The following is a 26007-nucleotide window of genomic DNA, read 5'->3' as shown; positions in this document are numbered from 1 at the left end:
CTGAAGATAGAGAGCAGATACAGACGAACTGAGTGTCCAGGAGACTCAGAAAGGAGAGGAGGGAGTTTCCCCTTTGCCTAGGGTCTGGGGTTTTTACTGGCAATTATGGTCTAGTGTATGTGTCCTTTCAGGTATCCAGGAACTGGTCAGGACAAGGACAGGGTCCAGATGTCCTTCATAAGTCATTTATCCGAAGCCAGGGGTCCTGTTGTTGAGATATCTAGCGCCAGTGGTCTGGAATAAGCACATGATGGCTCTGTCAGGTCATTCCTCAGATATCATCTATTGTGCTGGAAGACTCAAAAGATATCATTATCTCCTTGTCCTTTACAAGAAGGATATTGCAGGGTGTGTGTAGAATGGGGTGGGGGTGCACATCCTAGCAAGAATAGCCAGAAAGAAGCAAAGAGAAAAAGGAAAAAAGAAAAAAAAAAAAACAACAGCTTTTTTCTTTCATGGTGTCCCTTCAGTCTCCCTGTCTCATACTCAAGCAGAAACTCTGTGCCTAATGAATATTTATTCACTCTCCATCCCCTCCACCTCCAGCCCCAGCAACCACCATCCTTATGTTGCTGTATCTTTGTATCATACTTACAAAGGTATTCCCTACTCCCTATCAACATTCTCTCATATTTATTGAGGTATTTTTTTGTTTGGGTTTTTAGATTTAAATATTTGATGTATTTTTAATTTATTTTGGTAAAGATGTAAAGGAGGCATATAAATTTACTTGGATATGCAGTTTTCCCAATCTATTTATGAATCTTTTCCCAACCAATTTTTTACTCTATCATGGTCATATGAATTTAGTGTATTTGGGTACTTGTTATTTTTTTCCATTTATTTTTCTTTTCTTTTTTTTTTTTTTTTTAAAGATTTTATTTATTTATTTGAGAGAGAGAGAATGAGAGAGAGCACATGAGAGGGGTTAGGGTCAGAGGGAGAAGCAGACTCCCCGCCGAGCAGGGAGCCCGATGCGGGACTCGATCCAGGGACTCCAGGATCATGACCTGAGCTGAAGGCAGTCGCTTAACCAACTGAGCCACCCAGGTGTCCCTCCATTTATTTTTCTGTTCAAGAGCAGGCATCACTCTTTTATTTATGAAATCTTAAAATATGTTTTAAATTCTGATAAAGCTTACTTATAATTTTCTTGGCAATTATCTGTTTATTTCTTAATACAAACTATAATCAGCTTGCCTTGTTCCCACAAACATATTCTGTTGGTATTTTATTGCAATTATGTTCAATGTATAAATTACTAAAGTGACAATCAATATCATCATGATACTAATTCTTCTTATCCAAGAAGAGGGTCTATCTTTCTGAGACAGAGCAGAGACTGGACTCAGGTCCCTAGCTGAAACCCCATGCCCTTGAGTAACATATTTTGCAGGAATGTGGAAGCAGATGCTTACCTAAAGGAGGGACTGGACTATGACGAGCAAAGACTAGCAAAGATCGAACCAAAGGGCCAAGGTGAACCCCAGCGCCGACCTTTCACAACTTTCTCCCTCATTATAATACTAAAAATCATGCCCAAGGGTGGAGATCTAACATAGAAATTAGACATGCAACAATAAAAAGCATAACCTTTAAGCACACCGGTGCCAAGAAATCCCCATCTCTACTTGCTTAAATGTCACTCTTTTCTTGCCTCAGTATTTTTAAAAACTTTCCCCAGGCTTTAGGAAGCCAGCCCAAAGGAACCTTTCCTTTGTGCTGTCTCCCTTGTGCTCAAACATAAGCCCTAATAGGGGCTCCTGGTGGCTCCTGGTGGCTCAGTGGGTTGAGCCACCAACTCTTGATTTTGGCTCAGTTCAAGATCTCAGGGTCATAGGATCAAGCCCTACATTGGGCTCTGGGTCAGCAGGGAGTCTGCTTAAGATTCTCTCCCTCTGCCCATCCCTGCCCCCCACTCTCACTGTCTTTCTTTCTCCAAAGAAAAATAAAAATGAAAAAAAAACCCAAAACCATAAGACCCAATAAAAGCCTTGCCTGGAATACCCACTGGGCTCCAGTCACTTTCTGTTGCTCGGAGTGCCCAAGGTCCTGAGTTGGTAACATTTCCATTTGTTGATGCTTCTTTTTGTATCACTCAGAAGCATTTTAAATATTTCTTCATAACAATATTGTATGTTTCTCATTACGTTTATTCTTAAATGCTTATTTATTATTATTGGTAAAAAGTAAGTTTTTCTGCCATTAAATTGTTTAACTAGTTGTAGCTTTATATATGATGTCAATTAATTTCTGTGTGTTAATTTTATAAGCAGCTGATTGCATCCTTCATTTGCTTGTAATATTTTCTTCCTCCAATTTTCTTACATATTTCCAATATATAGATTTTGACCTACAAATGATGACAATTGTATCTCATCTCATGTCTTTGGCTTCTGGCATTAGCTAGTAATTCTGGAACAATGTTAAATTCTGGTGGTAATGTTTCACATCCTTGTCTTTTACCGACTTTAAAAAAAAATTTTATTTATTTATTTGAGAGAGAGAGAAAGAGAGAGAGAACATGCACAAGCAGGGGGGAGGGGCAGAGGGAGAGGGAGAAGCAGGCTTCCCGCTGAGCAGGGAGTCCGACCCCGGGGCTCCATCCCAGGACCCCCGGGATCACAACCCAAGCGGAAGGCAGCTGCTTAACCAATTCAGCCACCCAGGTGCCCCACCTTTTATGTACTTTTAATGGAAGAAATTCTCGTGTTTCCTCAACAAACGTGATGTTGGCCTTTATTTAAGATTATACACATGCACACATGAAATTTAATTATGTTAAAGGACAATCTACTCTTATTTTTTTAAAGATATTCCATCAAAAACAAATATTGAATTTTTTAAAAGTATCTTTTTAGCATCTATAGAAATAATCACCTTTTATATATAAATGTATCAATTATATTAACATAATGGCATTCTATTCAGAAAACTATATTAAGAGATTTCCCAGTATTTAATTATACTTGAATTTAAAAAATTAACCAAAAATTAATCAAATATTTTAATATTGTCTGATGGAATATTAAATATTAGTATTTAATTTAGGATGCTCCATCAATATTTATGTTTGATCAGTTAGTAGTTTTCTTACTTTGTTCTTTTTATTGTTGTTCTATGTTTTATAAATTTTATTTAAATAATTTGAGCGATATTTTGCTTTTTCTCTGTTCTTACAGTTTACATAGACTTAGAGTTACCTATCCTTTAAAGTTGGGGTAAAATTTCTGTCAGTGAATTTTGTTACTGTAATTTCTTCTGTGCTTATAACTTTCATTTACAGTGTTTCATTTACAGTGTTTGCTTTGTTTGGTTTTATGTGTGTGTATCTTTAGCCAACCTGGAGGATTATATTTAATTTTTGTTCCAGCAATGAACTTTATAGCTTTAACACCACTAAAAACTCAACCCTTTGTGTTTTTAAAGCATCCATTACTTGCTCACTGTAATAATGATCCTAGCCTATTCCCAGCACTAAGCTCCCCTTATCTCTCTTCCACCACTGTATTTTAGTTGATCATTATTTTGTGTTCACCTTTGAAATTTAAAAGCACTTATCCCTCTATTGTCTTATTTGTCCATTTTGAAATGGTTATCTTGGTGCCAGCTTTAAAAGACAGGGTACGAGAATATTCAAATCATCCTTTACCCTTTCTTCTTTGGAGTTGTGGCTAATTGGGTGCTTCTCTAAGCATTAGGGTCTGCAACACTCACAACACATTACCACATTGGCTTTCATCTTAGTTCATTCAGTAGATTTAATCCCAGTTGCCTCTCTTTTTTCCCCCTAGTATATTCATTAATCTGTTGATTATCTGAAATTTGTCTTCAGTACTTTCTTCAGGACCAGCTAAAAGGATCTATACAATTTTTTACATGTTTGTTCTGCAGCCTTTATAATTAAAAGGCTCTTTGCCTTGGAATAGAATTTTGGCCATACTTCCATTTCATGAGATCTTAGAAAATATTCTTCTACTGTCCTTTATGATTTCATGTTTATATGGAAAGTTAAGGCTTGAATGAAGAAGTGTGTGTGTGTGTGTGTGTGTGTGTGTGTGTGTGTGTGTTTTCCTTTCTCATTAAATGTGACTTAATAGGGCGCCTGGGTGGCTCAGTTGGTTAAGCGACTGCCTTCGGCTCAGGTCATGATCCTGGAGCCCTGGGATCGAGTCCCGCATGGGGCTCCCGGCTCGGCGGGGAGCCTGCTTCTCCCTCTGACCCTATCCCCTCTCATGCTGTTTCTCTCTCTCTCTCTCTCTCTCTCAAATAAATAAATAAATAAAATCTTTATAAAAATAAATAAATAAATAAATGTGACTTAATCATCTACATGGTTGTAAAGGGACTGTTTCTCTATTCATGAAGTTCAGCAATTTTGTTAAAATACATATAATATGTAATGTTCTGTATCAGTGTTTTCTGGACAGTTTGTAGATTGACTTTTGTATTTCTTTGTGAAAAATGTTTTCTCTAAATATATCCTTAAAAATTTCCATAGGTTTGCCCTTAAATTATATCTGTTATTTTTCAGCAATCATTAATTAACACATGGTACTAGTTTTCTATCACCCTATAATAATAATTATTATTATTTTAGATTTTAGATATTGCAAGATTCAGGGATCAGCAATCTTCCATCTATCTTGAGATTTCTCTTACAATTGAAGTACTATTGGCTTCAGAAATTTTCACAGGTGGGGCACCTGGGTGGCTCTGCCAGTTAAGCATCCGCCTTCAGCTTAGGTCATGATCCCTAGGTCCTGGGATCGAGCCCTGTTCAGGTCATGATCCCAGGTCCTGGGCCCCACATCAGCCTCCCTGCTCAGCAAGGAGTCTGCTTCTCCCCTTCCCTCTGCTCCTCCCCAAAACACACACTCGTGCTCTCTTTCTCTCTCAAATAAATAAATAAAATCTTAAAAAAAAAAGAAATTTTCACAAGTATTTTATTCACCTATAAATTGGCAGGTAATATATTCTAAATCAAAAATATTATCTTTAACCCTGACAAGTAAATGCTATTTTATTGGGAATATATTCTTGGGTCAAAACTCTTTCTTATTAGCATTCTCTAGATATTATTTCACTGTCTCTGAGTGCCAGAGAAGAAAGGTCTGATTCTATTTTAATTTCAGTTGTGTCTGTTTATTCACTTTGGAAACTGAAACAATTTCTCTTTATACTTGGCATGTCAGAATTTTAAGAAGATATTTCTAGGCATCTCTTTATTTTTTTAAAGTAATCTTTTCTCCACAAAGTGAGTTTTTTCAATCTGCAGACTTCAGTCTTTATTTTTTATTTTATTTTATGGTGGAAAGAACACTTAACATGAACTCTACTCTCTTAACAAAACTTGAAGTATACAATACATTATTGCTGACTCTAGATTCAAAATTGTACCTAGCTATTGTGAATAACGCTTCACTAAACATGGGAGCACAAATATCTCTGAGATTTTCTTTTCAATTCTTTTGGATAAATACCTGGTAGTGAGATTGCTAGGTCATGTTGTAGTTCTATTTTTAAGTTTTTGAGGGACTTTTTTACTGTTTTCCATAATGGCTGCATCATTTTGCATTCCTCCAACAGCATGCAAGCGTTTTGCATCTTCACCAATTTTTGCCTTTTGTATTTTTAATAATAGCCATCCTGATAGGTGTAAAATAATATCTCATTGTGGTTCTGATTTACATTCTCTGATGGTTAGTGATGTTTTTCATACCAGTTGGCCATTTGTATATCTTTTTTGGAGAAATGTCTATTCAGGTCTTTTGCCCATTTTTAAATTGGGTAATTAGTGTTTTTACATATAAATTACAGGAACTCCTTATATATTTTGGATATTAATCCCTTATCAAATATATGGCTTGCAAATATTTTCTCCCATTCTCTAAGTTGTCTTTTCACTCTGTTGATTGCTCTCTTTGCTGTGCAGAAGATTTTTAGTTGGATATAGTCCCCCTTGTTTGTGTTTTCATTACCTGTGCTTCTCATGACATATCCATGATATCCTTGCCAAAAACCAATGTCATGAAGACTTGCTCCTATGTTTCTACTGGTGTTTTATATTTTCAGGTCTTATGTTTAAGTGTTTAATCCATTTTTGAATTGACTTTTGTGTATGGTATAAGATAAGGGGTCCAATTTCATTCTTTTGCATGTGGATACTCAGTTTTTGATGACAAGGTTTTATCACAGAGAAATTTTCTTTATTATTTAATTATCACCTGTCTTTTAACTATTTGTTTTTTTCTCTTTGGACTGCTGAATTATTTGCTTGTTTCTTATTCTCTAAAACTACTCTGTTTCTAACATCTTTTCTTTCATTATTTCTGTTCCTTTGGCACATTTGTTCTAATTGTTAAACATTTTTTCAGTTTGTCTATAAAATTTAAATTTGAGAAAGTCATTTTTGTGCTCTAATTGAATCTCCTCTAAAGGATAATTTTTGGTTAACATTGTCAACTGGTTTTTCTGCCAGTTCTGTTTCATTCATGTTGACTTGTAGTATAATTCCCCTTAAGTGTGTTGTTATTCTTTGTCTGTTTATGATTCTGTACATGCCCTCAGCTACCGGCCCACTTAGAGTCTGTCGAGAAGTGGAAACCAATATAGGTAAATCTACTTCCCTTCATGCTAAGCGGCGGTAAACAAGCTTACAAACTATTAAGCCTCTCTTGAGACGGAAAGATAAAGCATATTTAAGTTACATTTTATAACTGTAAACTGCAGTTCCTCAAACTTGGTCCTTTAAAAAAGAAACAAAAATTATATACCAGATATATTCTAATGCCTGAACCCTATACCAAGATTTTTTTATGCACTTTTCAGTAAGGTCAGCCTCATCTCTTGCATGTAACATTCCTTTTATAAATAGTAAATTCCCTGTTCACAGCAATGAATAGATTTACACAACAGCTAAATCCCCAAGCAATCCTGGGCAAAGAGCTAAAAAGCAGAAGGCCTGACACATGTATTATCTCATGTCATCTTTACAAAAGTCCTGTGAAGCATCAGTGATGTCCCCAGTCCACAAATGAAGAAACAGAGGCCCAAAGAGTTAACCATTATCTCATTTCAAAACCATAGAACATGGAGAGGCTGTGGTGTTGAGCTCTGTCTGAGCTTAAAACTGGCTCTGTGCTTCACATCCTCCCTTGGTCTTGATCCCTGATGAAGGACACACATCTAAGACAGCTAGAGAAGCAATCTGTGGCTATGACTCAGACAGAAGTGAATCGTCACTGAGACCACAAATGAGTACTTTATAAAAACTATTATAGGAAACTAATTTCAAGCATAATAAAAAATGTTCAAACGTATAGTAAATTAAATACATCTAAATTAACATAAGATACCATGTTGGTCTGAAGCCTGACAAAGATGAAAACCACTGACCTTCCTCAGTGCTGGTGGGAGTATAACGATAAGCCTTCTCAGTCTCTGCCAGTGGAAATAAAATGTTAGCAATTTTGTGAAAAAACACTTGGATGTGTATATCAAAGAACTTTAAAGGGCTGTTAGAATTTTATAAGATAATTCCGGGGTTTCATCTGAAATGAAGTCAAAGATTTATGAAGCATGTGGTTTGTTTCAGCATGATTTAAGATTAGAAAAAGATGAAAATAAATTAAATGTCCAACATAAAGAAAAAATATGTAAAGAAAAATAACCCCACGGGAGAAAACAGGCCAGAAGGAGTTGTGACAAATTAGGATAGGTGACTATTCTTGGGTGAAAATGTGGATAAATATATATTTTTATAATTACACGTTTTCAAAATTTTCTACCTGTGTCATTTGATTGTCAAATCAAATGGGGCAGGCCCTGACTTGGCCTGCTGGAGGCTATCCCAGAGTTAGAAATGGCACATAGAATCACATATGTGCAATAAGGCAAGAACATCCTTATGCCATAGGAGTGAGATCATTGAATGCTGATGGGGCAAAATGTCAGAATATAACCAAAGAATCTACACAAATTATAAATAAGCATATAAAAAGTATTCATCATCATTTGTCATTAGGAAAATGTCAACTAACTGTTGAATCACAGACCTGTACCTCTGAAACAAATAATACATTATATGTTAAAAAAAAAAAAAAGAAGATAGTAGGAAGGGAAAAATGAAGCGGGGGAAATCAGAGGGGGAGATGAACCATGAGAGACTATGGACTCTGAGAAACAAACTGAGGGTTCTGGGGGGGGGTGAGGGGATGGGTTAGCCTGGTGATAGGTATTAAAGAGGGCACATACTGAATGGAGCACTGGGTGTTACACGCAAACAATGAATCAGGGAACACTACATCAAAAACTAATGATGTAATGTATGGTGATTAACATAACATAATAATAAAAAAAACCTAATGCTGTAATGTATGGTGATTAACATAACATAATAAAATAAAAAAAGGGAAAAAAAGGAAAGTGTCAACCAAAACAACAATAAGATACCACAACACATCTATTAGAATGACTAAATTCCAAAACGCTGACAAAATCAGTTGCTGACAAGGGTATAAAGAAAAAGGAACTCTCGTTCATTGCTGGTAGAAATGCAAAATGGTACAGCCACTTTGGAAGACAGTTTGTCAGCTTCCTACAAAGCCAAACATTCTTTTACCATGTGATCTAGCAATTGCACTCCTAGGTATTTACCCAGCTGAGTTGAAAACTTAGGCCCACACAAAAAACTGCCTGTAAATGTTCATAACTATTTTATTCATAATTGACAAAACTGGAAGCAACCAAGATGTCCTTTAGTAGGTGAATGGATAAACAAACTTGGATGGAGTACAGTGAAATATTATTCAGTGATAAATAGAAATAAGCTATCAAGCCACGCAAAAACATGTAGATCTTGAATGCACATTGTTAAGTAAAAGAAGCCAGTCTGAAAAGACCACATATTGTGTGATCCCATTTATATGACATTCTGGAAAAGGCAAAACTGTAGCGACAACAAACAGTGGTTATCAAGAATTTGGAGAGGGAAGATGGTTGAATTACAGAGGATATTTTAGGGTAGTGAAACTATTCTGTATGATGCTGTAACGGTGAATACACGAAACTATGCGCCCGTCAAAAAGCATAGAACTTTACAACACAAAGAGGAGCCTTCTGTGTGCAAGTGTTTAAAAGTCATTTTAGGAAGTCAGGGGCTCCCAAAATAGAATGCAGGCTGTGACAAAAGGATCTAACTGTATTACAAATGTATGACACAACCTCACAGAAGAGAGCAGGGAGAAAAAGTGTGGGCCGAAGTAATTTTAAGAAATGAGTATATAAGACTAAAGGCAAAAGGATCTGTGCACAAGCACTGTACTCGAGGCGGAAAATTTTTTTCAGGATATGGGTTAACACATCTGAAACTACTCTACACAAATATGGAATTGAAAAGAAAGTGGATGGTGAATGGTGAGTATAAGGTTTCTCACTATTGAAGCAGAATGTTACTTATAAGCATGGGTAGAAGGCTAGAATAATCTATACGTAAAGGATTAGAGCTGGAAACAGCAGTATGAACTCATGTGTAGCTTCATTTAGATGGGCACGTGTAAAATATTTATAGATCTGTTAGTATCTATAAATATATATATATCTATATACACATATATAGTATGTGGACACACATAAATTTCCTTGCTCTTTCTGCCAAGAAGGCCTAGAAGCCACGACGTCTCAGTGGCAACGAGCACACCCAGCACCCAGATCTTAGTTTCTAATACCATTCGCCAACGACTCCTTGGAGAAATTGTTTATTCTTGAGGCAGGGAATATACAAGATCAGTCTGGAACATTTTACTGTGCCAAAAAAACCAAGGAAGTACTAAATACAGACACACACACACACACACACACAAATTAAATAAATAAATGTGGAATAATAGGCTACTTGCCTTTGCAGAAGAATTTCCAATAATTTATGCAGATACTCCACATTAAAGAAGTAGAGTGTAACTGTCCCTTAAGTGAAGGTGGGCATTATGACTTCCTTCCAAAAAGTGCTGTCAGTTCTCTGATAGGTCTGATAATCAAATTAACATGAGACAGATTAACAGGAGAACAACAAATTAAATTACATACATACAGCGGCCCCCTAAGAATAGGAGACCCAAGGACAAGCCAGGTAATTGAGGTTTGTATACCACCTTGTGCTAAGAAATGTGATAAGGACCTGGGGTTTCTAAGGGAGGAGGGTGATTCACAGGACAATAAGAAGAGCAGATGTTTGGTAATTAGATGTTTGTCCTGCTATACAGATAGGTCATTCAGATAAAAAATTTATCTCTTGGTAATAGCTCTTTTCTTGGCCAGGCCCCCTATCTAAATTCTTCCAGGTAGTTTAAGGGAGAGGTAAAAGTTGTTTTTGAGTCTGCTGGCCCTTGATGGCCTTCAGCTCGAAATTGTCCACGTGCCAAAGTGGTACAGTTTGGGAAGACATGTTCTGAATCCCTTCCGTACAATATGCAAAGGGGGGAGAAGAATAACTTTATAGTAAAGAAACCTGGCAAAACTTCCTCAGCCCACTGATCAAGGCTAAGATCAACAGAGATGAGAATGGCACTGAACTCTGTGGTCGTCCTTTTAAAAACCCATATGTCCAATCTAATCATGAGGAACACGTCAGTCGAATCTCAACTGAGGGGCATTGTGCAAAACAGCTGATGAGTACTCCTCAAAACTGACAAGATCATCAAAAACAAGGAAGTTTAAAAAGTTGTCCCAATCCAGAGAACCTAAGGAGATACAATGATTCAGTGTAATGTGGTGTCCCAGATGAGATCCTGAAACATCAGGCAAAAACCAAGGCAATCTGAATAAAATATGGACATTAGTTGATAACAATGTACCAATATTGATTCATTAATTGTGACAAGCATACCATACTAATGTAATATGTTAATAATAGGGGACACTGGCTATGGGGTATATGGGCATGTCACATGGTATCTTCACAACTCTTCTGTACATCTAATACTATTCTAAAATTAAAATGTATTAATAAAAAAGACATCAACATTATCACTGTATTTAATTAAATACAAGTTTATACATAACATTTTTAAATAAAAAATTATGAAAATACTGGAAACTTAACTCATAAAACCAATGTGGGAAGTTTGGGTCACAAGAAATTTAACCTTGGTCTTGAACAATACAAAATATTGTAGTGATGTTTTTACGGTGAACTAATTGTTAAAGATGCTGAATCACGCCAAGGTTTTCTTCTATTTTGAAACTGAAGCTTTTTCTTGTTGTCTCCTATCTAGTCACAAAGGCTATTATGTAAATATAGTTTTCAGTGTCCACAAAGAGAAACATAGTTTGATAACTTTTTTCTTTCCTTTTTAGACAATTTTGACTATTGATCTGAACTAAATATTCCTGGAGTATACACATAACAATTGAATGACTTTTTTTTATCCATTAATCTGTAGTTTCACAAGAAAAGGTAAAAGAGTGGGACAAAAAGATGTGAGGAAGAAATCTTCAGACAAATCACTAATTAGCTTCTTCTGTAGGAAAGGGAAGGAAGTTGAGATGTATTTTAAAAAGGAGTTTGACATATACACACACAAATGAGGGTGTCATGCAGCTGATTTTGACATAATGTGGGTCCTTGAGAATTTTATCAAGTCATCTGATCAAAAAGCCCACACTTAGTAATCTCCACGGATGAAAATGGAGGAGGAGATCCTCCCACTTAAAATGATGTCTCTTCTAGACAAATAAGGCAATTCCTTCACGAGGGCTTTTAAAATTTTCTAAAGTAGAAAATGCTCAAATGCTGAAGTTCATGCAAGAGGTGATTTGCCAGCCATTTCTTTATTTACAATCATATTCTTCAATTTCTGACTTCAAACCATCAAGAAAAAAGTGGGAAGGTCTTTGGAAATGTCAATAGTAGCTAATCCTGAACACTGTTTAAAAATGCTGCTTAGAAAAAAAAAATGCTGCTTAGAGGGACAGTTTCTCACATTTTTCTCACATTTTTCATTAGCTAAAGAATATTTTAGGGAGGCAAATTTGGGGCCTAAATTGCATTCAGAAGTCTCCTTATGCCAATTAAAGAAAGCAGACCATGGGACAGTTGGAATTTTGTTTCTTTTTGTTCTAAAGTGCTATTCAAGTGAACTATCTTGCCTATGTTAAAAATTCTCTAAAGTGGTGTCTTTGGTTTCAAATGTCTTGGTAAAATTGTGCCAGTTAGAAAGATATGCACAATAATTAGAGTTATAGTGATAAAACATAAGGAAAGCAAGGAGTCTGTCTGGAGGAAGGGCAGTTTATATTGAAGAGACCAAGTGAAAATTGCAAAATGTCTATAAGGATGGCTCTTGCATGATTCTGTGTCTCTGGAGCTTGGTAAAGACCAATCATCACCTACTGGGGCCAGACAAAATCTGGTTTCAAGCAGACAAAATTAAATAAAAGCAGTTTTTGGGAGATACAAAAACAAGACTGAGGAAGTTCTTCTTACCAGGTTTTGAGATGGTGACCCAGGGCAAAGTTTGCCCAAAGAACACTGGTCTGAGAAGAAACCTCAATTTTCAGCCCCTGAGTTGGCTTGATAATGGATTTCTCAGGTCTATATCTATAGACATCTCCCACCACCACCAAAAGACAAACAACTTTAAGACACAAGACAAGCAGACAGGGCATTAGACAAGCAGGTGTTAGGTGCTAATAAACAATTTTGTGAAAGAACAATACAAATCTAGTCTAATAAATAAAAATCCCAAAAGGCCTAATTCCTAAGAAAATAAACCCAATACTGAAAAGACTTTACCAAAATAGGGGAGTTTAATTCAGCATGAAATTACCTCCCTGCCAAGGCAGATGGCAACTGGTGGAGGTAGAGATAGAAAGTCCCAGATGTGTGTGCCATCACTGAGTAGAGCATGTCAGGCCAAGGCAGGAAGCTCTCAGTGCACCTGAGTGGAGCCTCTATTTCTGTCAATGCCTTTCAGCCAAAGACCACCAGGGGCATACCTGTAGCTGAACAAATTGGTTTTAGCACTCTTTTCAGGGAGAGAGGAGATGTACCATAGGGAACCATGGCATCTCCACAAGAAGCTGTTCCAAAGAACCTATCATATAATTTGGGTTCTAGTTGGTTGAACTGAGGAAGAGTCAGAAGAGTTTGTTCTATTTGGGATGCTCTCAGAAAATGTGGGCAATTCTATAATTGGGTATCCCAATTCATCCTATCTAGGAGAAGAGGCCACCAGACAAGAGAAAGAAAAAGTTGTAATTGATCAAGAAATTGCAGTCACTCATGTTAGCCAAGAGAAAGGGGTGTTTGGTACTTTGTGGGTGGCATAGGGACCTTGCTTTTCATCTGTACTTAGACAACACTATGAAAGACCCTTGCTTTATCTCACTTTATTGTGGCCTCAGAGGGACCTTGTCTGAGGTTTGTGTTCTATAAGTTTGCTTATGTCCAATCTGAAAATAACATGATGTAGCTGTGAGTACCAGGCCAGCTCCCTGCATATCTGGGGCTGTATATTTTTCCTTTCTCAAAATTAAAGTTTTAGGAAATAGACACAAGCAAACAATTAGAATTAACTAATCATAATACAGGGTGAGAAGTGAGTTACAAGTATGTGTTCAAGGTAGAGTGGTGGCATGGTGTAGGGAGTCATCCATCTGGGGTATGGATGGAGGCCACCATGAGCAGAGCTTGGTTGCAAAAAAATGTCCACAATGAGGTGATATTTAAGCTAAGTCTTGAGAGATAAGGAGACATTCCTTAGGTAAGGTGAATAAGGGACATGCACAAAGTGCGGAAGAAGGCATTTTAGCAGAAGTGAACTGGCTCATACAAAGGAAAGGAGTTTTTAGGATGGCACATTAGGAGAAACTACAAAGAATCCAAAGCATAGAGAAATAAGGCTGTATGCATAGGCATGAGTCAGATGTTAATGACCTTTCTGAATTGCTAAGGAATTTAACCTTATATGATAAATAACCATTGGAAGGTTTTAAGCAGTGGACCTACATAACTGTATTAGATAGGAGACAAACCCGGGTGCAGAGAGACCAGCAAGGAAGCATTTTCAATCATTCAAGTGATCCAAGTAAGTTCTGAACCAGGGCCCTGCTGATCGGACAGAAGGGAGGAAGGTGATGGAGACTTTAGATCTATTTCTTAAAGCCAGAGGTGAATTTTCCATGAAACCTTCAGCTTCAGGAAACTTCACTTTGCACTGGCCCTTTTCAAGTGCCTGGGGGTGGCCCACAGACTGTCTTATGTAGTCATATGTTTTTGTAAAGTTTACAAAATAAGATATTTTAATTACAATCAGGTAAATGCCTCTTTCCCCTTGGAATTCTGCTCCTTCACAGCTCCCCTCAGGTTGGATGGATATTTTGGATGGCTCTAAGAATTCAGGATCTGGCTGAAAAAAGTAATATAGGGGGCATTAGAATATAATAAGTAAAAAATACTCTTCTAGATTTTAAAATATTTGTGGTAGTTTTTTTATTTTTTAAATGTGTAATTACTTGTGATTTCTTCTTACTGTAAATGAATATTCACTTTCATACAGAATTTTGTATTCATGAGTTTGTATTCTTTTTCTTTAAATGGATCCCAACATTTGTGTAAGTGCTAAGCCCCACAGACTTGAACCTTGCCAGGCTAATCACCCAGGGGTGTGACACAAACAGCTAGAGGTGTTATCTTGATAAGAACATTCCCTATGGCTCTGGCACTGGAACATGTCTGCAGTGGAAGAAAAACAGCTTTGCTACTTACAGAGTCAGAAGCTAGCCTGTGGAAAATCCTTCCAATTACCAGACAGGCAAAATTTTAAGTAGAGGATGACATTATCATTGGTCTCCTCTTAGGAATATACTAGATAACATTCAAACACTCCCAGATACTTTTCTGGATAGGAATCATTTGGAATAGAATTTATAAGTCCTATGACTGCAAGGCAAAAATCCACAGCCATCTTACAAGCTGGAATGTTCATCTGTGTGTGAAGTCAAGTTTTACACATTCCAACCGAATGGATCACATCATGGGGTTTTGACAAATCTTTGACACATCATATGAAAGTCACATAAATCATACCAAAGTAGTAATTCATTAAGAGGAAGATATAAATTTCAAAAAGAAGTGGTAAATAAATTCTTGGGAAAATATCTAAATTTCCTACTGATTTGACATAAAATATTCATTTCAACAAAGACTGCAACAACCACAAAACCTTGTAAGATGCCTGTGCAATGAAACACACATAGCAAACTGGTAAGTGGGTGTCATCCATCCAGGGAACACTGGAAATATCCTGGAGTGTTATGATCCGTATATGAAAGAACCTTAGCAGAGCTTGCCATAATTTACCAACAACGTTAAAAATGTATAAGATATTACCAATAATGAGTCGAGAAACTAAAAGAAATTTTCTCAACTATCAATAACAAAAGAACAAATTTCAAAAATCATGCTAAAGACTGCTTTATCTTTCTATTCCCTCCATAGAAAATATTACATTCTCTGTCATATGAGGAAAGGACCAAAGAATATGCAGCAAAAAAAAAAAAAGAAAGTAAAAAAAAAGTAACATAGGGGGCATTAGAAGTTAATAAAAAATTTTTCTAGATTTTTTTAATATTTGTGATATTTTTCATTTGTTAAATGTGTGATTTGTTGTGATTTCTTCTTACTCTAAATGAATATTCACTTCCATAAAGAATTTTGTATTCATGATTTTGTATTCCTTTTTTAAAAATAGATCCCAACATTTGTGTAAGCTCAAAGCCCCACTTGAATAGGCTTCTACTTAACCAGTAAAAATTTAAGCCAGCGTACACTCAGTTATCTCCCCGACAACTTCATTTCTACTGAAGACCAGGCACAGCTTCACTATTAATGTCATAGTCTTTTTAATGGTTGCTGCAATCTCTTTAATCCTGTGCTAATTCTCCGAAGCAATGACTGGTTTTTTAACATACTTGGAAATGCAACTTATTTTAAAGGAGTCCACATTTTAGAGAGGATTCATAAATGCTTTTTATATGTTGAAAGGAATTTTTTCTGCCCCTAATAATTCAGGAGTTCTCATTGATTTAAATAATGTTGAAGTTGTGAATCACATTTCAACTCTGCTCTTACACACCCAGAATAAATTTGTTAAACAAATACTCTATGACTGCTCTCTTCCCACCCCTGAGCCCTTCTAAAATAAATATTACCGAGTAGGCTTTCATCTTTTCATGGTGACTTTAAAAGCAAAGTATTTATGTCCTGGAATCAAGTATAGTTTTTTTTGTTTTGTTTTGTTTTGTTTTGTTTTGTTTTGTTTTGTTTTATCATTGTTGTTGCTGTTGATGTTGGAAAAACTCAGATTTTAATTAAATTGCATGCTTTCTTTAAGTCTTTCCTGTTATTAGGTAAATCTGGACACTCACAGTTAGGGGAAGAATTGTGCTGAAACATGGAATTTCCATTTTAGTAAATCAAAACCAGTGGGGTTATTGGCAATTCCATGTGGCTAGCCATAATATAATGAAAAATTACTTTTTAAATAAAAGTTTGGTTTGGCTGAGAGAATAATCAAAGATGCTCTACAGAAGTAATGCCAGTTTTTTGCCTGTTTTGTTTCGTGTGTTTGTTAGAACAAGAATAAGGATGGTTACCATCTTCCTTCCCAACTGGACACATTTTTGGAAACACAAGTGGAGGAGCGTGGACTTGACAAAAAATTACTTCCATAATCTTACTCTCATTGAAAAGAAAATAAACCAATCAAAAATTGTTGCATATCTATTGTGTACTAGGCCCCATGCTTGGTATGGACAGGGAAGAAAAACAGTACAGACATGTTCTTACCCCAAGAACTGTAAGTTCTTGTAAGTTCACCCAAGGTACTTACATTCTATTAGAGGTTTTTTGAACACATACATACAGAAATATGATAAAAACTGCAAAATCTTAACCAATTGTCAAACAAATGATACAGAGAAGAAGTATTGCCAGATTTCAGCAAAAGAATGAAAGCAGGGACACCTGGGTGGCTCAGCTGGTTAAGTGTCTGCCTTCGATTCTGCTCAGGTCATGATCTCAGGGTCCTGGGATGGAGTCCAGCATCGGGCTCCCTGCTCAGTGGGGAGCCTGCTTCTCCCATTGCCTGCCTCTCCCCTGCTTGTGCTCTCTCTCTCTCTCTCTGACAAAAAAATAAATAAAATTTAAAAAAAGAATGAAAGCAGAAGAGAAAGAGCATACATCCAAATGAACAGAGAACACACGAAATCTCTCCAAGGAATGTGGTCAAATATTGGCTCTGTATGCTTAAGCATGTCACTTTAGCTTTCTTCACAGAGGTCTGGGCACAGAGGTCTGGGCAGTCTGGTGAAATGCAGGTAACTTCCTCCATCAGAACCAAACACCAGCTGGAAAAGCCATCATCCACCAGATCCATCAATGGAGAAGCCATGGTCTATCTGGTTCATTGACTGGGAGCTGAGTGAGGTTGGCTAGACTGAGCCTTCTGCCAGAGCTGGGGGCAACAGTGGCCACTGGCAATTAGCACTGAGCAAGTACCACCTTCATTACAGGCAGGATGCTTAGAACTTGCCTTCACAATGACTCACTGAGCTATATATGGATGGGAATGGGGGCATGGTGGGGGGACACACATTTTCCAAGATTCAGTAGTTTTTCCAAAAATTAACAGGGGTCAACTTTTGGATTTAGGATTTATACCAGGTATACCTGACTTCAAAAGGCAAGAGAAATTTATACACACAAATACATACACACATATTATTCATATTATTTTCACCTTCAGGTTACCCAAGTTAATAAAAAATTTATTATCAGTAATATTATACTTGCCAAATTACAACTCATAGAAAGACACTAGAATTTAATACTTTTTATTCAGAATATATATTGTCCTTGGAATTTTCCATTCCTTTATAGAGAAACTGCTCTCTAGTTTTTATTTATTTCAGCACATTCCAATATTATCCTTATCATGGAGTCAACACAAGATGATCTGCTAAAAGGATTTCACTAAATCTATTAGTTGGATGATTTAAATTCCTGGTTATTTTTGAGGTTCTGGCCTTGAAAATCCCCAAGGTTATCTTTCAGATCTTTCAGATCTTAAATCTAAACTCTAAATTACTAAAATACATTAAATATGCCATAAAAGAAATGTGAGATATTAACTCCAAATTTTTTTAATTGAGTTAAAACTACCAAATGGAAGGATTCTGATGCACCGCTCTCTAAAACAAATCAAAACATTCGAGCCTTTCTACTGTACTTCAGTTTTCACCAAAAACAGAAACAAAACCATAACCATTGCCTGAGGCACTTAATCACCTACTAGAAAATTCTTTTCCGTGTGTCTTGCCCTTATCATTTTAGGAACCTAAGCATTACTTGTACTACTAACAAACCCCAAATTACAGTGACTTAATGCAACAAAACTTAATTTCTAAACGTAACAACGTGATGTATGTGTTGGTGCTGGCAAGTGGCTTGCATTTCCAGGGTTTCTCTCATTGCATCTTGAGGCTCTGGTCCCCCCTGCCTCAGCTGGAAGGGGCTGGGAAAGAGACTGTGCCCAGCATGGCAGGGGAAAGCCAGCCAGCCATCACTATTCATGTTTCAGCATGGTAGTGAATGACCTTGAAGTCTGTGCTGTGCTCCTTGTTCTCCTGTGTGGGATCTGCAGAGAGTATGAGGCCCCAACACTTTCTACTGGGAGCACTGCCTCCCATACAGTCCTCCCTAATACCCTGCATCATAGGGTGCCTGGCTATGGGCAACACAGAATTAAAAATGCTGGATTAAATATACATTTTCCACATTTCAATAATTGCCAAGTTGTTCCTCTCCATCCCCACAGCCCATTTCCATCGTCTGAGTTTGTGTCCTCACTTCTTCCTTAACACTGGCTATCTTAGCATTGGTTTACATTGTGTTGCCATGGTTACACATGAGCCTGTGCTTTTTGCTGAAATCTATTGACTAATCAGAACTCCTTGCCTCTCCATCCACTATTCATTCATGTCCTTGACCCCTATCCCTGTGGGTTTCCCCAGATGCTAAAATTCAGTTGTACAGTAATAATAGTCGCCTTTTCCTATCAAACGTGTTTCAAACATTTTCTTCCAACCTGTAGCTAGAATGTTGACATATTGATATTATTTATGGTCCCTTTCATGCCAAAAAAAAGTTTTCAATTTTTTTTTTTTAAAGATTTTATTTGAGAGAGAGAGAGCAAGCGAGCGAGCACACAAGCAGAGGGAGGGGCAGAGGGAGAGGGAGAAGCAGGCTCCCCACTGACCAGGGAGCCAGACCCAGGGCTCCAACCCAGCACCCTGGGATGGGAACTGAGCGGAAAGCAGACGCTTAACTGAGCCACCGAGGCGCCCCAAAATGTTTTCAATTCTTAAGAATTTTTTTATTTTTCAGCAGACATTTGAAATTCTTAGAGATTAAGAATATTCTAATCCCTTCACCCGTCTTTGATTTTTGCTCAGGGTGATCCTGGCCCTCCACTGTGGTAATGTTATTGTGCCCTAAGGTGTGTCTATTACTTTCACAGCAGTGTGTCTTGGTGTTCAGCGCCTGAGAAGCAGTTCAAGAACAATACTGGTTTTATAAAAATTAAATAGAAATGCTTGGTCATAAACACATTTAGGAAATCCTGACACTGTGCCTCCTTGATCAAGTTTTATCAGTTTCTAAGAACTTCCTATTTCCCACATACTAACCAACACTTGACATTTTCACACTTTTGCTTTTTGTCCAAATGCTAGCTGGGAGCCAGTGAGGTTGAGATTTTTTCCAAATGGTTTTTGTCCGTGGGGTTCCTCTCCAACTAATGGCCCGTTCACAGCAAGTTCTCATTTTTATATTGCAGTGTTTGTCTTACTATAAATCATGTGTAGTTTATCTATATGATACCAATCTTTTATATGTTTATCTCCCAGTCTGTGGGGTTTTTTTTACCCGCACCGCCCCCCCACCCCAAGTATGAGTTGCTTACATAGTGCAATGTGTGGATTTTTCCTTTGCGGTCCTGGGTGTTTTGCAGATTTTAATAATGTAAGGCCATTCCTAAACAAGATTGTAGTGTCCGAAGGCTTTTTTGCCCAAAACGTTCCCCACGGGTTATTCGGCGTATGCAGGCTTCTAAATGCAAAATTCCTACGACCTAAAACCGTCATGATTGGAAAAATCTGGTCTAATAAAAGGTTACACGCAGAGTCAACCCAGGGAACTGGGACCTGGGAAGCCAATCTCATAACGTGTTCCTTAAGCCATTCAAACCATTCTTTTCCAAATTTCACCTCCGCAGCTTTTTAACAGAGATTTCTGGAGATTGCACCTTCCCCGGGCGGGGTGAGAGGAGGGCATAGAGAAAGACCACGGAGCTCACCGCAATTGCTGAATGCCGAAAAGTCACGCAGGCGCAGAAAGCTGGTGCGGCAGGAGGCGGGGCCGGACACTGAAAGCGGAAGCAGACGGGAGTGTTTCAATTTGCTTACACTCCGATGTAGTTTCGTCGCCTCCCACATGGTCTAGCGGTTAGGATTCCTGGTTTTCACCCAGGCGGCCCGGGTTCGACTCCCGGTGTGGGAACGCAAAAGTTTTTAGAACCCTCATTAAAAAAAATTACCGTTCTACATTTGGATCCTTCTTAGCAAGAATGCACTAGATATAGTTGTTGAAAGCTGTAATTACATAGGGGTACTGTTGATGCCTGAAGACGCATCATGTGCTTCTCCACTTTGGAAAGCTTGCTTCTGTAATCAGTATTGTCACTTCTGCCCATCATAAAATTCATTTAAAATGTCCCAATAAATCATCATAATTAATATTTAATGGTCAAATTATTAGACAAAGGAAGTCATTTTTTGTTCCACCCTTATCCAGATAATTTACATATAATAGCGTGTAAGTTTAGAGGTGCACAACATGATTTTATATATATATATGTGTGTGTGTGTGTGTGTATATACACACACATATATTTACCCAGTAAGGTGAGTTAATACCTCCACCATCTCACATAATTACCATTTCTTTTAGACTTCTTAGAATTTCTTAGATTCTGGCCAATTTACTGCTTTTATGCCCCCACTAAGTGTTTCTGGCCCAAGACTAAAGAGATGGTGAACAAAAGGAAGAGAGGAAAAGGGGCCTGAGAAAGCTGAACCCAAGAACAGCTAATATCTGAGGACTCAGTAGGAAGGGTGGGGTGCTTCCCCAAGCTGAAGCAAGAATCACTGTGCCTGGGATATAAAGAAATGAGAGGACTCCAAATAGAAATATAGCTTTAACAGAGGTTTAACAGGGATAGAGAGTGAAGGAAAAAATCAAATCCATTCACTTACCAAACTTTCACAGAACACGTTGTGGGAAAACTGAAGCACAGAATCAGCTCCTGGATAGAATGAATCACACATTGTTGTTAGGTTGAGGTCAGCACTCAACAAATTCAAACTTTCAGAAGCAGGAAGGGCCTTGAAACTTTCTCAGCTTCTAAACCATTTCCAGGATAAGAATAAAATATTTTTCTAGGAATAGGCCTACGTACTTTTAATTATAATGAAAGTCTAGATGAGTAGTGGTTAAAGCACACAATGCCATCTCCTCTGAAAGTTCCATTGTTTGAACCAGTCCTATGCCATCACCAGGATTGATCAAATCATATGGGCAAACTCATGCTACACCAGTTGCAGATATCTTGGGCTTGATTTGGACGACAAAACCACTAGAGAAAATATCCAGGGTCTCTGAACCATCCATAAAGAAACAACTTGAGTTGCAGACAGAGATAAGATTTTCATGGGGATATTGTGCATATTCTATTCATGCAGAGGCAGTGACTTCCATAATGATTGAATTTTCTATTCTCAGTTTGTATTGGAGACAACATAAAATTTGACCATAAAAATCATTTGAGGGGCACCTGGGTGGCTCAGTCAGTTAAGCAGCCGATTCTTGATTTCAGCTCAGGTCATGATCTCAGGGTCCTGAGATCGAGCCCTGTGGGGCTCTGTGCTGGGCATGGAGCCTGCTTGAGAATCTCTCTTTCTCTCTCCTTCTGCCCCTGACCCACCCCTCTCTTCCTCTCTTAAAAGAAGAAGATTTTTTTCAAATGACTATTTGAGTGTTCTGCAAATTATTGCCTCAGACATTGTTCATTATGTGACATATGACCAATTCTTTTAAGATTTGATTCTGAAAAGTGTCCTTTGTAAATACCTCTCAGACCGACTGCCTTCTCTCCATTCATATTCCCACTGTGCATCTCCTCAGAACCACTGGCTGTGGCCAGAACTATCTTAACAGTCTCACCCAGGGCTGGCTACAGTGATGGATATAGATGGGACTTTACATTTCACCTTTGGAAAAAGTGGAGAAAATATTTCACTCATTTAAGATAATCCCATCATGCTACCCTGAACATTATGTCCTTGTACAGAAGTGAAAAACAGGTGGAAGGCTGAGGAGAATGGATGTCAAATAGCCAAAAGGGTGGGCAGTTCTGGTCATTTTCTTGTTTGCCCTTGCCTTCTTTCACATCCTTCGTATTCTTCTCCTTTCTGAAAGGACAGCATCTCTACAAACTTCATTTCCCAGGCTCCCTTCCCAGTCTATTTGTGGTTAGCTTTTGCCCAAGGGAGGTACTGGTTGAAAAATTGGAATGTGTCAAGAAAGCAGAGCCTTTTTTTTTTTATGCTTCTGATGATGTCTTTGGTCATCAGAAGTGTCACAGTGGACAGGAATGGACTCCACTACCCCTGGAAGTTTCCACAGAGTGTAGTGGGAAGTTTCCAAAGTCGCAATGCACCTCTAACAGCAATGGCACTGCCCAGCAGTGACGTGCAGAGTGGGTTTCTTGCTTTCAGGACCTCTTCACCACCTCTTCTTCTTTTTATTCTTTCATCCTTAAGTGAGTTGTGATATCTGCAATTACTAATTTCTGAATAATCTAATGTTTTCTCTCCTGCAGCTCCTCCAGCCCTTCCAAAAAGTCTGTAACCAGTTCCCTCTATTAAATTTCCTGCTTGAAATATTTGTTTTCTTGACTGCAGACCAATGAATACAAGTGTTGTTACTGTGTAATTGCCATCTACCTTTATCCTCTCAGCCTTACTAACTTTTCTGGGGGAGTTGAGTGTATAACTTATTCCATGTGTCAGGGAAAGTTCTCAGAGAAATAATATTCAGCTAAAACCTAAATGATGAGTTAGCAAAGTGAGGGGATGTATAAAAGTGCATGAGTCAAGTTCTTCTCAAGATCAGTCTGCTTTTTGCCCAGGTCAAATAAATGAGTCAATAACTAAATATATGCTGGGAAAGCTACATTTTTCAGGTCTCTGTTGGTGGCACTAATCTCTCTAATTCTTCCTAGGATGCAGAATTGCTTTTGGTTTACTCTTTTGGTAAGAAAGGGAACGTCCAGGGGCTACCATTTGTCTTTTCTGGCCATAGTAGTCCTCATTCCAAGATTTGGGGAGCAATATGTTAATGCAGATTGCCAAGTAATACATTTGAACTGGACATAACAGAATCAGGTGCATTCACAGACCCATTGGAACAACTCTGAGATAGACGGAAACCAAAATTTCATTTATCTCCTAAGCTCCAATGAACCACACAAAATTATTAGAGGACCAGGAAGAACAAATAGCAATAGCAACATTAATACTAGTAATTCTTACCTGCCTAACTGCAGGAAGGGATTAGTGTTAAATTAGCCAGTGTAAGCCAGCAGAATGAATGGACATAGGTCTTTTGGAGGAAGAGTCGAGGGGCGTTCTTTCTCAAGTGGAACCAGTGTACCTTTCCTTCAGTGGGACTGCAAACTATGAAATAATTTGGCTCTTGGTACCCAACCATAAGCAATACATCTCCATTGTAATGACAAGCTAGGTTTCTGGTCACCAAACCTATAGGTTTTAATTGTATATATCAAATAATACTTTAGTAAACTGCCCATCTACTTCATTGCTAGGACATCGCTGACAAAGATCCCTGTTGCCCCAACACCGCTTCAGTAACCAAGCCCACTTTTTTCCTGGCAGCTTTGTTTCTTGGATTTTGCTACTCTGGAATTCCATGATTCCCACTGAATCAGGAGCCCTTGTAATTTTTTTTTGTAGTGACCCTGGCTCGTGGAAAACTGACACCAAGGGGTTTTTAAGCTGCTGGTGCTCTCTTTACCAATGCATTTCTCAATACCTTAAAGAAGGAACTATTTTCTGGGCCTCTCTGGGGGGTATAGTGGATATACAGGTGTTTGTGTCTCATTTGATAAATTCCACTCCCAACATGGCTATTTGCCTAAACCTTTAAAAATATTAGTCCATCCCGTATCATGGATGTACGACTTTACAACCTCAATGGAGGTAGGCCATAGTTGGTCCAGGTTTCAGTAAATTAACCAAGCAAACTTGGACTTAGAGCCACTCCCAGATATTCAGACTAACCCACGGAATCTATATCCACAAGTCTAGCCCAATCCAATTTTATCTTCTGCTTCCTTGGTGTAACAATCTTAGGATCCATTTCCACATCTATTCCTCAACTTTCTTTTAATATAAATTGGCATAATCTTATAATTATTTCAATGTCTAAACTATCTCATGCTGGGTCAGACTATATACCAGACCTCCTGGCAGGCCTGGGACTGAGTTCCAGTTTTATTTCTGGAAACTTTGGAGGGTGATGAGGGCAGACCTGGAATAGAATGGGCATCCCCTTGCAAGGTAACTGCCATGGTTAAAATCCATATTGAGTCCCTTGGTGTGCAAAGTGTGGTCTGTGAACCAACAGCGTCAGCATCATCTAGGCACTTTCTAGAAATATAGAAACTCAAGCAACACCCTAGACCTACTGAGTCAAAATGTGCATTTTTAACAAGATACTCAGGTGATTCTTATGCACATTTACATCTGAAAACTGATTGAGTCCGCAAGGAAGGAAGACTAGCTTCCTTAGACAGAGAGAGGGAAACTGCTTCCATGGCAAGAAAAAGCTCAAGGAAACTTGAGGCTTCATAATTCTCAATTCATCTGAGCCAACTCAAATCTTCCCATTCCTTGTTTTGCGGTTCCATTTTTTTCCTAAACAATACAGTGACTTTCGCTTCAGTAATATGAAGAAGCTATGAGTCAAACTTACATTGAAATTCCACAATTGGCAGAATCAAATTGTGGGCTTGATTTTCAGGCCTGCTGGCCAGGTGAACTGGAAATGTATGTAAAATTGGAGCCCTCTGCAGTACAGAGAAGCAAATGCTGATGCGGAGAGAGGAATGATGGCAGCCATGTTTGAGACAGCTGTGACATCTCTGAAGGTTTTCAAATATTCTCCAAGCCTAACTCACAGGTTCTCAGTATTGTCTCCCACTGCCCTCTCTAGGCCCAGATTTCCATTTCCCACTTTGTCTCTGAGTGCCTTTTGCAGATACAAACAATGGCTTTATTTGCAGCCTCAGTAAAGGATGCTTCATTTTTGTCAATAAAGCAAAATGCTTTTTTTTATAAAAAAACAAAAAAAGCAATTGACCTTTTATTGAAGCCTGCTTTATTAAAAAGCATGAGTTCGGGCGCCTGGGTGGCTCAGTTGGTTAAGCGACTGCCTTCGGCTCAGGTCATGATCCTGGAGTCCCTGGATCGAGTCCTGCATCGGGCTCCCTGCTCAGCGGGGAGCCTGCTTCTCCCTCTGACCCTCCCCCCTCTCATGTGCTCTCTCTCTCTATCATTCTGTCTGTCTCAAATAAATAAATAAAATCTTTAAAAAAAAAAAAAAAAAAGGCATAAGTTCTTAATGTTTCCTGAGGGAGGCCCAAAACATCTTGTGGCATATAACCTAAAGTGTGATAGTATTGGCTGTACACCTTTTCCTAATATTTGTAGAAACTGCAAAAACCCATTTCTCACCAGCTGGTTCACTCTCAGTTTGCCTATCACACTTTCTCTTATAGTGTTATGCTTGTTTTATTTTGGTTTGTT

The 26007-nt window shown here is 38.0% G+C and overlaps 1 long non-coding RNA gene and 1 other non-coding gene across 3 annotated transcripts; one reads left to right on the top strand and one right to left on the bottom strand.

Moving 5' to 3' along the window:
- On the bottom strand, window positions 1-20487 carry LOC144382747 (uncharacterized). Of its 2 annotated transcripts, none has more exons than XR_013450138.1 (3): window positions 20418-20487; window positions 14310-14408; window positions 1-234 (listed from the first exon to the last, which is right to left on the bottom strand). It is a non-coding gene; the product is annotated as an uncharacterized LOC144382747 (long non-coding RNA). The 2 variants fall into 2 exon arrangements; XR_013450137.1 differs by lacking the exon at window positions 20418-20487 and adding an exon at window positions 17027-17176.
- Window positions 20488-20548: 61 nt separating this feature from the next.
- Window positions 20549-20620, top strand: TRNAE-UUC (transfer RNA glutamic acid (anticodon UUC)). Its single transcript has one exon. It is a non-coding gene; the product is annotated as a tRNA-Glu (tRNA).
- The last annotated feature ends 5387 nt before the right edge of the window (window positions 20621-26007 follow it).

This window comes from Halichoerus grypus, chromosome 8 (assembly GCF_964656455.1).
Source record: "Halichoerus grypus chromosome 8, mHalGry1.hap1.1, whole genome shotgun sequence".
Classification (NCBI taxonomy): Eukaryota; Metazoa; Chordata; class Mammalia; order Carnivora; family Phocidae; genus Halichoerus; species Halichoerus grypus.
This window is presented reverse-complemented; position numbering and strand designations above follow the sequence as displayed.